General features: G+C 40.0%; 1 long non-coding RNA gene across 1 annotated transcript in view; it reads left to right on the top strand.

Moving 5' to 3' along the window:
* Positions 1–2,876: 2,876 nt before the first annotated feature.
* LOC107713515 (uncharacterized) overlaps positions 2,877–14,999 on the top strand; it is an 82,089-nt gene continuing 69,966 nt past the window's right edge. Inside the window, exons 1-3 of the long non-coding RNA XR_001636896.1 lie at positions 2,877–2,909; positions 4,500–4,535; positions 10,386–10,425. This is a non-coding gene — a long non-coding RNA (uncharacterized LOC107713515). The remainder of the gene's footprint in view (positions 2,910–4,499; positions 4,536–10,385; positions 10,426–14,999) is intronic.

Below are 14,999 nucleotides of genomic sequence, written 5' to 3'. Positions count from 1 at the left end.
CTGGGAGCCTGGCTAGCGCTACCCAGCCCGTCTCGGTGGCTTCTTCGAACCGTCAGGCTCGGCTATGCGATTCAGTTCGCCTGGCATACCAGTACAAGGTCCTGCCCTTCGGGCTGTCCCTGTCGCCCCGTGTCTTCATGAAAGTTACGGAGGCAGCCCTTGTTCTCATGAGAGAACAGGGCATTCGCATTCTCAACTACCTCGACGATTGGCTCATACTCGCTCAGTCTCAGGATCAGTTGTGCGAGCACAGGGATTTGGTGCTTTCACACCTCAGCCTGTTGGGCCTTCGGGTCAACTGGGAAAAGAGCAAACTCTCCCCGACGCAGAGGATCTCTTTTCTCGGTATGGAGTTGGACTCGGTCGAACAGACAGCACGCCTCACGCAGTAATGTGCTCAGTCGGTGTTGAACTGCTTGAATACAAAAAATTCAAGAGCAGGATGGCGGTCCCACTAAAAAAATTTCAGAGGCTCCTGGGAGACCGCTTCAGCACTGGTTCCATGGCCGAGTCCCGAGGTGGGCGTGGCAACGCGGCACTTTTTGGGTCCAAGTTACACCGGCCTGCCGCCAAACCTTCACCCCGTGGTCAGACCTTGCATTTCTCCGGGCAGGAGTGCCCCTGGAGCAGGTCTCCAGGCATGCTGTGGTTTACACGGATGCCTCAACCACCGGCTGGGGGGCCACGTACAACGGGCTTGCAGTGTCAGGGGTTTGGACGGGGCCCCAACTGCACTGGCACATCAACTGCCTCGAGTTGCTGGCAGTGCACCTTACCCTGAGCCGTCTCAAAGGGCGCTTACGAGGCAAGCATGTACTAGTCCGCACGGACAACACAGCGACCGTTGCGTACATCAACCGACAAGGTGGTCTGCGCTCCCGTCGCATGTCGCAACTCGCCCGCCACCTCCTCCTTTGGAGTCAGAAGCATCTGAGGTCGCTTCGTGCTGTTCACATTCCTGGGCTGCTCAACCGGGCACCCGACGAGCTGTCTCGAGCTGCTCTCCCGGGAGAATGGCGACTCCATCCCCAGATGGTCCAGCTGATTTGGAGACGTTTCAGAGCCACTCGGGTAGACCTGTTTACCTCTCCAGAAACCTCTCACTGCCAGTTGTTCTACTCCCTGACCGAGGCACTGGCACTCAGCTGGCCTTCGCAAGTATGCGTTTCCATCCAGTGAGCCTTCTCCGAAACCTCCTTCGGGAAGGTTGGAGCTTCCGTAACATCCCTGTCCCAAGTAGAACGGGTATGTTTTCCCAGTGTTATCCAGGCTTACTGAGTGGTTAGTGCCATAGCAGCAGTAGCTGGTCCTCTTGTGGTAAGCCCTGGCCTACGCCAAAAAGTAGGGGCGCGGGTGGCTCCCACGGGACGGTGGAAGGGGCAGTACCTGTGGCCCTTTGTTAGGGATCCCAATTCGTCGGTCATCCGACGTGACGTCGGGAGTGACCGACTGAAAGGGAACATCTCGGTTACGTATGGTAACCCTCATTCCCTGACGGAGGGAACGGAGACGTCACGTCCTGTTGCCACAGCTCCTGTACCTCCGCTGAGCGGCCGGGTCACCGGCTTGGCTCCTCAGCGAAAACCTGAATATACGCTGCATCTGCTGCCTACTTATACTCACGCTGTGATCAGCGGCAGCTGGATGCAATAATCGCATGCCAATGTGCATTGGCTCATTTAGTTTACACTCGAAGTAGATTGGTCTCTCTAAGCGAGATCCCAATTCGTCGGTCATCCGACGTGACGTCTCCGTTCCCTCCTTCAGGGAACGAGGGTTACCATACGTAACCGAGACGTTTTTTTAGATAGCATCCCCATATACACCTCCAACATCGAAGGGATAGTTCACTCAAATAAATAAATCTCTCTCTCTATATATATATATATATATGTATGTATATGTATGTGTTAGGGATGCTCCGATCGATCGGAGCATCCCTAACATTTTATGACTCGATCGGTACTCACTAACTTGGCCGATCTCACGAACCGATCGCAATTTGATGACGTCAACGCGTGACGTCGTACATGATGCGTGGGTACATAAATGATTTGGCGCCACAGTCATGTCATCGCCGGTGTGGAAATGCTATGACGTTTCGAGAAACAATGTAAAATTTGCTATTTGTCGTGTATGTTTTGCATGATGATATGATGAATGGATGGTTCATTTTTAACAGCAGATTCAGTGACGTTAGAGCTGATCTGCGCCTCACTGCACACGGAACCGGAGCTGATCGCGGCCGCTCTAGTCAATGCTTGTGCTTATACCAGCCAGCCGCGGCACGTTTCTGAAGTGGCTCTAAAATGCTTGGCTAAAAATAGCCTTTTGTGAGTTGTCACAGCGTGGAGGACGGAACAAAACCTTGTCGGAGCCGTAAAGGATAACGGTAACATAATAGCTACGCTGATCGTGGGTATTTAAAACACGTTCATAATTTAGAAAATGTAGTTACTTGCATCATTAATGATTTATTTTATCCCCCCGCGACCCACCCGCAAATAATCAGAATGCATTTTTTATTACCCGACCCGCAGATTATCCGCAGCGCCCGTGGATGTAGGAAAAGCAAAATATGTTTGCAGCGTTTTCATTCTCTGCCAGCAGGAGGTGCTTTAAAGTGGGAGAAGTGCTTTACAGTGATAAAAACACCCGCGCCTCGTTTTGATTTTTAAACAGTAAACAGTATGTGCTTATTGTTATATGTGCAGTATGTTTATTCAACGAAGCCTTTTGGAAAATCGTTCAGATTTGATATTGGTATATATATATATATATATATATATATATATATATAAACCATTACCATTGACTGGACAGAAAAGTGGACAAAAAATATCTTGAAAATTTCTTCTTTTATGTTCCACAGAAGACAGAAATTCGCTCAGGTCTGGAATGACACGAGGGTGAGTAATAATGACAGAATTTTTATTTTTGGATGAACTTTCTCTTTAATAGGAGCATACTAATATCTTCTCAATTTGTATTTTTGCAAACTGAACACAGTTTGGGAAAATACAAAGCTTAGTAAGTGTCTGTCTAATAATATTGAGGTAGTTCATACTTAGAAAGAGAGTATGTGACCGAGAGTAGGTGTGGTGGGGCCAAGAAGGGTCGTAATCTTAACAGATGCCACCTCACGTGTCACTTCACCATTTACACGGTTGCCACAAACCACCATCCAAGTGTGCTCAAACGCAGCACGTATTAAAAACACTCACACTCGCCTCTTATCAGATTACCATGCCTTATGATTGGCCTTCCATTGGCCTCTTTATTTAATAGAAGGTTCCTTTCTTCTTTGAGATGCCATAGAGTGTTACATCACTGCGCTTGAGCCCTGTTATCTATGTTGAGGCCTGTTCTTGTAATGGGCTTTATTGATCTAAACAACATCAGGCTGGCTGTGATGTTATTAAGGTGAAGATAACTTCACTGTAACTTCCACTCAAACAATGTATTAGTGTTTTATTGGGTTTAAATAACTTTGGCTTTTAGACGCTAATGTAGCCGGTTAGTCACCCTGCTCTTTTATGGCTGCAGGATCTTAATAAAGCTTTCCTCTTTACATCCTGCTGTGTGTGAGTATGTTTGTGTGTGTGAGAGAGAGGACAGGAGATGCCAAGTGCTTGCTGGGAAGTTTCTGCGCCTTTAGTAAACAGCAGGAACTCTAAATAATCGGAGTAATTATACGTTGGTGGTATCCGTATTAAGCACCGCATTATCAAGCCTTGGTTCGTGCCGACCCGGACCTTTAAACTCGATCCACAATGCTGCCTTTTTTTTTTGTCAAATTAACATATGTGGTAAGAATTATTTGTGGGTTTAGAGTCATTTATTAACTGCATTTCGCAGAAAACTTTTTTGTCTTCCAAGGGCACACTGAATCCAATATTTATGAAATAACGATCCCATTCATCTACAGGCATATTTTCTGTGGGAAATTTAATTTGCAGCTATTTAAAGCCATGCGTTTGGTAATTAATTATTTTGTCATCCTGCCTCTGATGAGATTAATCTTTAATAACTGTAACAATTATTTTATTAAAAAAGAGGAGCCATGCATTATGGCTATCTCAGCAAGGTCTAGAGCGTGCGAGGATTCTCATTAGGAGGGTATTATTACCCCTGCTGGGCTTTCATTCACACTACCCAACTTAAATTACATTATGTGTCAACAATGTTTGCATTAAATTTAAGCAGTCATATTTACCAATTTTTCCCTCTCTCTCTCGCTCCCTACTACTGACACATTTAGATGTATTAAAAAGATAAAACACAGTTCTAGATCTGATAGGATGGCTTATTGAACGTTTACCTCAGTGCTGACTTTTAATAACGCAATAATATTGAATTTGTATGCCGGTTGTTTTTTATTAAAATGTTTTTGAAAGTTGTAGCCAGCCATATTGTTGTCATGAGAAGTTGAAAACTTATTTTTTCCTTTTTCAGAACACAAAATACACTGTTTTTAAAACAACTTTTGTGTTTCACAGAATGAAGAAAGTTACACAAGTTTGTAGGACATAAAAGTGAGTAAATTATGGCTGAATTTCTTTAAGAATTCCTTTAAAAGTGTCCTGACATCCTCTGAGAAACTCTTTTTTAATGTAGCTAGTTGTGCATGGGCAATCACTGCAGTTTTTCAGAAAATGTAAAAATCTACTTTGGAGAATGTAGTTTTGTCTAGCAGCAAATGAGCTAAATATCAAATAAACATTAGACCAATGCAGCGTCACCTTCTTTTTTAAGAAGGGGCTTTTTGATGGAAACTTATCTAAAGGTGTATCATGACAAAAATCACAGCTGTGCTCAAAAAAGGCATACTTTTTGCATATTAAAGGCGTGACCAGCAATACTCTGACAAATGTTGCCATTTCTGTTCATCAGTCTCTCAAGGATGTTGGAACGTTCCAATTGGAAACAAATACTGTGTAATACCTATTTTAATGCTTCCCCATTTTTTTTGATGATGCCTCTAAAAGGTTCCACTCCACATGGAACCATCTGCGAACATGGAAACCAAATGTTGTAGCCTCTGTTCCGCATTTTACCACAACGCACTGTACACAAACAAAATGTTTATGGCTTACTGAGCTGAACCTATCCTGGCCAGAGACAGAAGCGAAATTGCTGAATGTGAGGTAATCGGTTATTTCAGTTTGACCACTTCCTTAAACTCCTGCTATTACTCACAGTGATACTTTTCCAAAGAAAACCTCTGACTCTCCTGTAGGTATAATGGTTTGGTGGATTTATGTAAATCAAATATTTAGCTGGACTGTAGAAGTAAAGTGGAGACTATGTGTACCTGGAAATTGCCGTGTCGGGGAGAGGGCACTGTGATGGAGTGGCAGAGCAGTTTGCCTTTAATGTCAGCCATTCTTCAGTGTCTTGTTTGGTTCTTTTGCAACATTGAGAGATTAGAGTATTAAAGAAGGATGTTTGCCTCAGTTTTACCATGTTTGTCTCGGAGCTTTTGATTATGAGAGCAGTAAGACCAAGATGCTTCAGCAGTGTCTCTGCTTCATTTATATTCCAAGTTCTGTCATGAAACTCTAGATGGCGCAGGCTGATGGATCTTTAATGCAAATTGATGATATTCACAGAGTTAAACTACTTGGCACAAGCTGATTGGTTCATGTTCCATACGCAGCCAATAAGCTTACTGCTTAACATTTAAATGGCTGGCTAGCAATCACTAAAGCAGTTTGCGGCGTGCTTTCAGAGTTCCTCTGAAACCCTCCACCTTCCCCAGTTCCACTTGTATAGATCTGCTGCGGGTTATTATATATGCTATTTGTGCAGCAGCAGTATGTCTTAAAAACTCACAGCACCGTATCATAGTTGCTGTACTTGCTTTGCAGCAGCAGGAATAATCTACGACAACAGCAATAACCAACAGCAGCAGCAGTGGAGCAAATCTGTTCCGCCAAGTCCAACTACATTAACATTGTCATATCCATCACCATGCTAAAATCTTCAGAGAGTTGTCATGATAGAACTATTGTAATGAATCAAATCAAATCTCAATGATTCGTTTGCAGCATTTCTCAAAAATAGTCACTGAAGTTCATTTTATTAGTGGCAATTTATTGGCTTAAATTTTTTATTTAACTCTTTTATTAGTACTAATAATCTATAAATATTGCTGATATAAAGGAAAATTATTAAATGACATTGTTTTCATTCAGTGAAAAATAGTGTTGGACGATATACTCAATTTTCATATCGTCCTATCGTCAGCCTGTGAGATCGCCGATACACGATATTATTGTGCTAATTTATTTAATTATTTATTTACTTAGTTTCATTGCCAGAAAGTGAACCAACTCCAGCGTAAGGCTAAAAACAGCCTTTTTAATGTGACTGAATTTGTATTTAACATGATAACAATTCAATAGAAATATTGTAAGTTACTAATTATAATGCTTATATTTCATCAGTTATTCAAAAAGCAGCTACAGAAAACGAGCAAAAACATTTACATTACCAAAGAACATCATCACAAGCTCAGTCTAGCGTGAGTTTATGCACTTTAAAATACACTCCCATTAAAATCAGTGAAGCTATCTACACTGTATGATGAATAAATCTCTTATACTTACATCGCATGTACATCTGCACTTTATTGTTTATGATGAAAGAATTCGCGAGTCAGAATTCAGTCAGCGTGCGCTGAACAACGAAACTCTGTTGTTTCAGCGATGACTCATCTGAACGCCTCTGATTGGCCATTGCATTTATAAGCATAACATAATCGTGTGTGATTGGTTATAACGCGCAAAACGCGGAAAAAGAAATATAATGGAACAAATAAGCCCTAATATTAATTAGATAGTATTACTAACCTGATAATAATTATAATAATAATAATAATAATCGTCTTGCTATCGTCAGTGGCATCAGCCACAGGCGATATCTCTGACTACCGTCGATACACGATACTATCGTCTATCGGCACAACCCTAGTGGAAAACCATGAAGATACATGTCTTGATTTTGTGTAACTTGCATTCTTTATTCTTTATTTTTATTTTGAAAGGGACAATGAACATTAATTAACATAAACACTCAAGTTTATTATATAAATGTGCCAGATTTAGCCATACAGGCTAATTTTCATCTGAAGTCCCTGTCAGGTTGATGATAAAGTCCACAAGTACATAAATAAGAAACATTCCAGCAAACATAGTCACAATCATAAAAGACTTTACATATAAAACCCAGAAGCAAGCAAGAAACCACTATTTCAAATTATGAAGACATGTTTGATTATCTAATAACCAACCTTTTTATCGATTCAGAAAAAGAAGCAAAATATGTAATATTTCTTAGTTCTATAGGTATAGTATTCCAGCCATTAAACATTTGTAATCTACTTGACTGTAATTTATGGTTGAGCCTATAATTTAACGTTTTGCAGAAGACAATTGTGAATAAAATGACCATTTATAAATACATAAATATTGAGATTAAATATTGAATACCAGCAAAAGGCTTTCAGCTATATCATCTGATACCCAACAAGCAAAATATATATATATCTTTTTTTTTGTCATTTATTTGACCCCATTTGAAATTTGTCTTGTTTTAAGAATAAACCATTTTATTTTAACTGAAAAACAAAACAAAAATACTGATTAAAAAAAGAAACAGTGTTGTCACATGTGACGTATCTACTTGTATCGATACACTTGTATTGACTTTCGACACAGGTTGTCACATGATCTTCATTATCATCACTCCATCAGAGTTACGGTAATCTGCTAGATGTAGCCACCTCTTCCAGCATATTATTTGGATGTTTAACCCTTTTTTCCTTCTTCAAGGACAAATGGTGTACGTGACGGCAGATCTCCATGCGAAAGTCCCTGAGCTCTCCTGAAGCAGCAGATCCCTTTTCAGCGCCAGCTGTTCTTCCAGATAAACTCTGTGGCGTGCTCGCAGATTCTCTTAATATGATTTTGCAGGGTTGGACTCAGGAGAATAGACGCAAAACAAGCGTGCCAGGAGAAAGAGAGCGTTGAATTTTTCATCAGCAGGCCCTCGTAGTGCAGCAGCACTTTTTTAGTAGGCGGCCAGCTCATTCATGAGCAGATGTTCAGCGCAGGTCCAAGCTGCAGTTAGCATGAACTCTGCTGCCCTCTCAGCCGTTGGCTGCAAGGACGTTGGCAGCGACCCCGGCATCTGAGAATTCATTCCCGGCAAAAAGCGCCGCTTCGCCCAGACTCCTTTTTTTAGCCGCGTTTCCCATCCCACGAGCTGGCCAGAAATGGAGGAGGGCTTTTCTTTTGACAGGCCATCAGTCTTCGCTCTGACACTGATGAAAGACTCGCCCGGGTCAACTCAGGGGACCGGCCCCAAAAATTCCTGAAGACAATTTTGCTCAAGTTTATCATTAATTTTTATGACGTCCTCTGTATGAAAATAAGCCACCTGGCACGAAAACCAAAACAGACTCTTTTGGAAAACAAAAGCGGCCTTTTTTGCATCATTTGCGTGAAGGTACCCTTGAAATGGGGAATTGCTATATCAGATTAATGCAGGTGGTTTAAGGGAACGCGCTGGTCAGGTTGGTTGCTATGCTAAAGCCCAGCTGCTGCTGTGGTTAGCCAGGTGGTTCGGTTAGCGTGGTGACCTCAATACACCCCGAGAGACTCGAATAACAACCAATACAGATGAAGCATTATCGTGTTTCATTTACATAACACCGTTATGTTGCAGTACGTCCATGTAGCCCATTCCCATCAAACGACTGAACGCCAAACCGGCATATGTTCCTCACGGAAAGTGTGAAATGTTATTCTTCTCTTTCGTTGCGGTGCATGTGAAGCTGTAATTGAAGGATGATGAGGTTTTTAGTCCTTTTTTTTTCTCCCTTCAAGCACTTGTTTCTTCAGCACGTATCCTACTTCACACTATCTAATTGGCCGTTTTCAGGTTGGGTTTATGAGAGCAAAACTAATTAGTGTTTCTAAATTCAGAGAGCAAGAAAGAGGGAGGAAAAAAAAGGAAAACATGGTTGAATGAATTGTTCTGGTTTCCTCTCTGGTGTCAGGCTCATAACAATGAAATAAAGAGTCTAATCACTTTCAAACTGCTCGTTTTTTTTATTTTTTTAAACCAACACTGAATGTCACTTTCTCTCCTGGCATTTTGTTTGGCACGATCACAGGCCCGGGAATAAAGCGAGCGCTTGCCCTCTTTACAAACTTTTTCCTTTGTAATTCGTGGGAAGGCTTTGCAGGGGAAAAACAATGCGCGTGTTTTTAGGTGGGGTTGTTTCTTCTTTTGATTCGTAACGTCCTGGTGAAAGACGGGTGGAGGGTGGAGAGTTTACAGTAGCGTTGACTTTTCGGCCGTTACCTTTATTCAGAGAGCTCCAGCTGCAGCGCGCCCTCAGGAAGGCCACCGCGGGAGCGCACACACACACACACACACGCCGACCCCCGGTGTGAAAGAAAGCCCTGTTTGAGTTGGCACGCACAACTTTTGCTGCCTCTGCAAGAAAGACAACAGCGGCGGCCGCGCTGGCCAGGCGGGCCGTCGTTCTTCTAATCAGGATGTGCCTTTTCCACCTCTCTCAGGAAACACATTTCTGCCTCTCCCTCCCCTCAGCGGCCAAAAAGCGAGGGACGGACGGGAGGGAGAAAGTCGGTGAAGATGAGTGACAGGATCGGAGTCCGGAGGGGTTTGGGCTAATCTGAGTTTAGTAGTGCTCCCTCAACACCTCACCCTCCCTGCCTCCACTGGGCCTTCATTTATATTGAATAAAAAAGTTTATAGGTCAGTTTAACAATGTGCCGTAAAACTCGCACTATTTTTATTTTTCCACCTCTCCGCCGGAGGGATTCGCATGGAGAGGGCCAGTAATTAAGAAGCTGTGAATCCAGGGTTAGGGAGGAAGAGTGTTTAAATGCAATTAGAGCATCCGCTCGAATCAATTTGAACCCAATTACAGTTTTCTTGAATGTGCTATTATTTGTTTAATCAAGGGAATTTTGCCCTTTTAAGATGCTAAAAATGTACCGCGAGATTATTTAAACGCGGAGTGAAAATAAACTCGTCGGAAGCGGGTAATGAACAATTGTTTCAAAGTGACCTCTCTCGGTGTGCCCTCCCTCGTTACCTTGTTCTTCTTTGAAAAGAAGACTCCATTTGATTTGTCTGGAGATAAAGCTATCACAATATCGGCTGGATAATTAGCACAAAATCCACATCAGTTTTTTTGGGAACTGGATGTGGAACACCAGTCTCTGATGATTCGAAGTTTCAGTAGATTTCCTCATTTCTCACTGATGTTTTTTCTTGTATGTCCTTCTCTCCTTTCTGTCTGCCTTCTCTTCCACCAATCTTTCTACCTGCTGTCTGTCCTGCAGGCAGGAGAGTGCAGTGGTCCAGCCCTGTGGATGCTAAACGGTACGCCTCAAGTTTTTAACAGTGTATGTGTGTGCCTAGCCACACTTTTGAATGAATTTCATTGCAATAGATAACTAAATATTAAACCAAGTGGAATTTGCAAGCAATTGATGCTAGACCTTCTCAAAACTGCACTTTTTTTAAACACCTCTTGTAATTACTTTTAACCAATTGGTCCCAAAGTCATTTTTAGTGGATATATGAAGTCAGTTCACCTCAAGTTACCTTCTTTGTTATCCGTTCAGTTCATGCAAATGCAAATTTAGGATATGTGTGGTAGTTTACTCTTTTTAGTCTTCTTAACAGTAATTCTATAAAGCCCAACAAACATTTTTTTATGAAATGTTTTTATTTATTTATTTAAAATAAATGTTACTTGGTTTAACATTTAATACATATCTAATGCAGTTTTTATTCATTCATTCATTTTTTTTTAATTTAATTGCCGCTTTGTTTGTTTGTTTATTTATTTACAGCAAATGCCATGTGGTTTGTTTGTTTATTTATTTATGTAAAATAATTGAAATTCAGTCTTTTTGTATGTTTGTTTATGTATTTATTTAATTACAAGAAAATTCTACATGGTTTAATATTTATTTAGAATAGATTCTACTTTGTTTAATATTTTATTTTTAGAATTTTTTATGCAGTATAAATGCTTGGTTTAATTATGAATTAATTTGCATGTTTAAAATAATTGCCACTTGGTTTAATATTTAATTTGTGTGTAATGCAATGACATCCCTATATTTGTGTAGAAGTGTGAATTAATTGACCCTTTCAGACACTTTTAAAACACATCTGTTAGAATTTGCTCACGGTTTAGATGGCTTTCTGATTGCTGTCAGCATGTACACAAGGTCCTTTCTAGCTAATCTGAATTCTAAGCCTGTACACAGTTTGACTAGTATACCGCCACAGACCTCTTTGATCCATGTCTCTCGTGGCCTTCACTTCCTGTGTGATGTGTAAACACAACAAACAAACCATGACACTGCCCACATGTCACAGTGCCAGTCTGTGTTCAAATTCTGTTGTTTACAGTAAACATTCATATATATTCATGACCTTGAGTCATAAAAAGCATCCTTTTGCGGCATATGACATGCCATATTAGTGCTTATTATCATATTGTCTCTAAAACAGGTGCTCAACAAACATTAGCCCACGTATATTTGGAGTGTTTCTAAATGTCTCAACTCTGTCATCAGTGTTTGATTTGAATTATGTATTTTAGTAAAAAAAAAAAATTTGCATGCAGTGTATTGCATTGTGAGATTAATGGAGCTCCTGCAAAGTCTGTATTCCTACCAGCCTGGCCAGGCAACGTTTTAGAGAAGTGCTTCTAACAGTTACGCCCGCTTGCAAAACTGTGTACGTTACAGATTGATAGTAAATGGAAAACATGAATGTAAATTGTGTCATTTGATAATGTAAATGGAGAGCCGAGCTATTTTCCCCCACCCCCATAAAGAAATCAGCCCTATTTACATAGTCAGTTGTGCTTATCAGACTTATGGAAATCAATCTCTTGTCATTTTCCAACTACACAATTTCACGTTAGTTCAGAGATCACAGATTTGAAAGTCAATATGGTGACATTGGCTCGGCTCCATGTTGGCAGCATGAATTAAACATAACAAACAAAACAACACACTCTTCTGACAAACTTTTAGATGAGTTTTAATGCATTAATCTTTCACATTGCGTGCGAATGAACCCAAAATGCATGATTATTTCCTCTTGAATATTGATTTTTCGGGGCGTTTTACGGAAATGTTGCACTTATGAAAGTCCAGACTTTTGGCAATCCGAGTTGAAAAGCACTCCAAATATGTTTAAGTGCAGGTTATTATTTAGTTATTCAGATTTATGACCATAACAGAAAGCGAAAGCAGGTGGATTCGAGCCTGTCCATTAAAGTGTACTTTGCAGGGTCCGGTTTTAAAGTGGCCAGCCAGGTGGCTGTGACAAGAGTTATTGAGGAGGGTCTTCGCTTAAACGTCTTGCACATGGTTTACCACTTTCTTTAAAAGCACTTTTAGGACTCTTAATTGCTACTTACATGTTGCAGATGGGTTATGACTAATGAGAGGACTACATTTATGACTCCGCATGAGGACATGAAAGCTCTCCTTGCTGTTGAATTTAACCTTTTCAATATTGACTAATTATTTAGGTTAGAAAAGATCGTAAGACACACCGCAGTACTTTAATACATTCCATTAGTTACATTAGTCGACACCTTTCAGAGCTTTCTACCTCATTTTTTTAATATCTTGATTGTGATGTCTTTAACTGTGGCTTTGCACGCTTGTGCAGAATATGACATTTAATAATTGAACCGTGCAGGTCGGTTGGCTGTTTAACAAGACCTTTGAGTTTCGTTCACACCGTGGCTGAATGTGGCCCAAATCTTTTTTTGATTCCTTTGTTAGTGATATGTGAACAGTGTAATATTAAACGGATACCTGATTTTTATTTATTTTTTGGACAGAAGTGCGACGTTAGGTGTGATGCCTGTTGTCTGACTAGTTTTTGAGTTTTGTGGCTTTTCGTTCATACTTATTGGCTTTGAGGTCATATATATACCAATGTACTCCTAAAAGCAGACAAAACAGACTTTTAAAATCTATTAGCCGTTTTAAAAAAAGGTTTGCTTCGTTATGTTCCACCCCAACTTCCTGTGTAAATAGGAAATACTTCAGCACAGGAAAGAAAACTTTGCTCGGCAAGCTATTTCTTTAAAAGATCATGCGAACAACCTTACAAAAAAGAAACTGAGCAGATAATTGGACTTGCACACTGTGGTTTGTGCTACCAACGTAACTTTGGTTTCACATATACAGAGTATTATTTTTTCAGTTTTTGTTTAGTCATTTACACTACCGTTCAAAAGTTTGGAGTAGGTAAGGTTTTTTGTTTTTTTAATGTTTTTGAAATATTGCTCAACAAGGCTGCATTTATTTGATCAAAAATATAGTAAAACAGCAATATTGTGAAATATTACAATTCAGAATAACTGTTTTCTTTTAATATATTTTAAAGTGTAACTTATGTGACGCAAAGCCAAAGTCATTACTCCATTCTTCAGTGTCACATGATCCTTCAGAAATCATTTTAATATGCTGATTTGGTGTTAAAGAAACATTTCTTATTGTTATTATCAATGTTGGAAAAAGTTGTGCTGCTTAATATTTTTGTGGAAACCATGACCGATTTTTTTTTTTTTTTTTTCCCAGAATTTTTTGAGAAAATTCAAAAGTTTGTTTGAAATGGAAATCTTTTGTAGCATTATAAATGTCTTTACTGTCACTTTTAATCAGTTGACTGCATCCTTAATGAATAAGAAAAAAAAATATTTCAGAAAAATCTTACTGACCTTTTGAACTTTTGAACGGTGTATATGTATAGCCTACTATATGTATATGTGTGTTTAAGTGAGCTATGTAATTAAGTCTTTAGCAAAGCAGTTCAGTTTACTCATTCAAACGGAAATCACTTTTTTGTATATTTTATAGTGTATCAGTTTAAAACATTTTGGTTTAACACACTGCATTTAATTAACAATTAATAATTTCATTTAATTATAAGGCATATTGCCTCATCTTTTAGTAATTTTGAGCTTTAAAAATCCGGATCCAGTCTGTTTTTGTACACACTCACACACACAGACACATTGGCAATGTCATATTGTTCAGAATGGTGACATAAGGGTCAATCCCATCAGTCCTCCCCCTCTCTCCCTCTGCTCGGTGGTACCCTGCTTCACACAGCTCTGCCAAAGCGACTCACCCTAGCCTGTTTGTGCCCTGTCTCTGTTTGTAAATACACAGACAGAGGACACGGGTGCCGCTCGGGGTCATGGCTGCCTCACGGATGCTCCAAACCCAATGTGACAAGCAACAGATGAGTCACAGCACCCCGAATGTAAAGAAGCCGACAGTTTCTCTCTCTGTCTCGCACTCTCTCCCCTTGGGTCACGTGAAGATTAGTGACACCTTCGCTGGCATCCTATAGGCCTCTGCCAAACCCTGCCATATCATCCTGCCTCAGTGCCATTACCCTCCCCCTTCCATTTTTCTGTTTATCTTTTTCTTTTCTCGCCCAGTCATATTCAGAGCTGTGTTCCCTTTTAAAGATCTGGCTGCTTTTCTCCATGCCAACTAAACACGAGGCATGTTTCTCTGGATCAGTTTATATACAGTAAATAGTGATGGCTTTTCTTTGAAGTTTTGTATAATATTTGTATATTTATATTTTAATTATACAAAATGTACAATACATATACAGTACATACACAGATATAAAAATATAGAATAATAATTATATATTCGAATTTTATATAGAATTTTAATTATAATTCTACTTAATTATACAGTATATATAATTTAAATTTAAAAAAAAAAACTTGTCCGTGTGTATAATTAAAATAGAAACATTTTAAGAAACTCTAAAAATCTCACTTTAAATACACAGTACGGTAGAACATGAGAAATAAATCTTTCTTTCTTTATTGTGGCACATTTGAAGGGCCATATCTTTTCACTGCTTGTTCCTAAAAAATATGTTCA

This window comes from Sinocyclocheilus rhinocerous, unplaced genomic scaffold (assembly GCF_001515625.1).
Source record: "Sinocyclocheilus rhinocerous isolate Xijiao unplaced genomic scaffold, SAMN03320098_v1.1 scaffold57, whole genome shotgun sequence".
Classification (NCBI taxonomy): Eukaryota; Metazoa; Chordata; class Actinopteri; order Cypriniformes; family Cyprinidae; genus Sinocyclocheilus; species Sinocyclocheilus rhinocerous.
The sequence above is the reverse complement of the archived record's forward strand: the minus strand, read 5'-3'. Positions and strand labels throughout refer to the sequence as shown.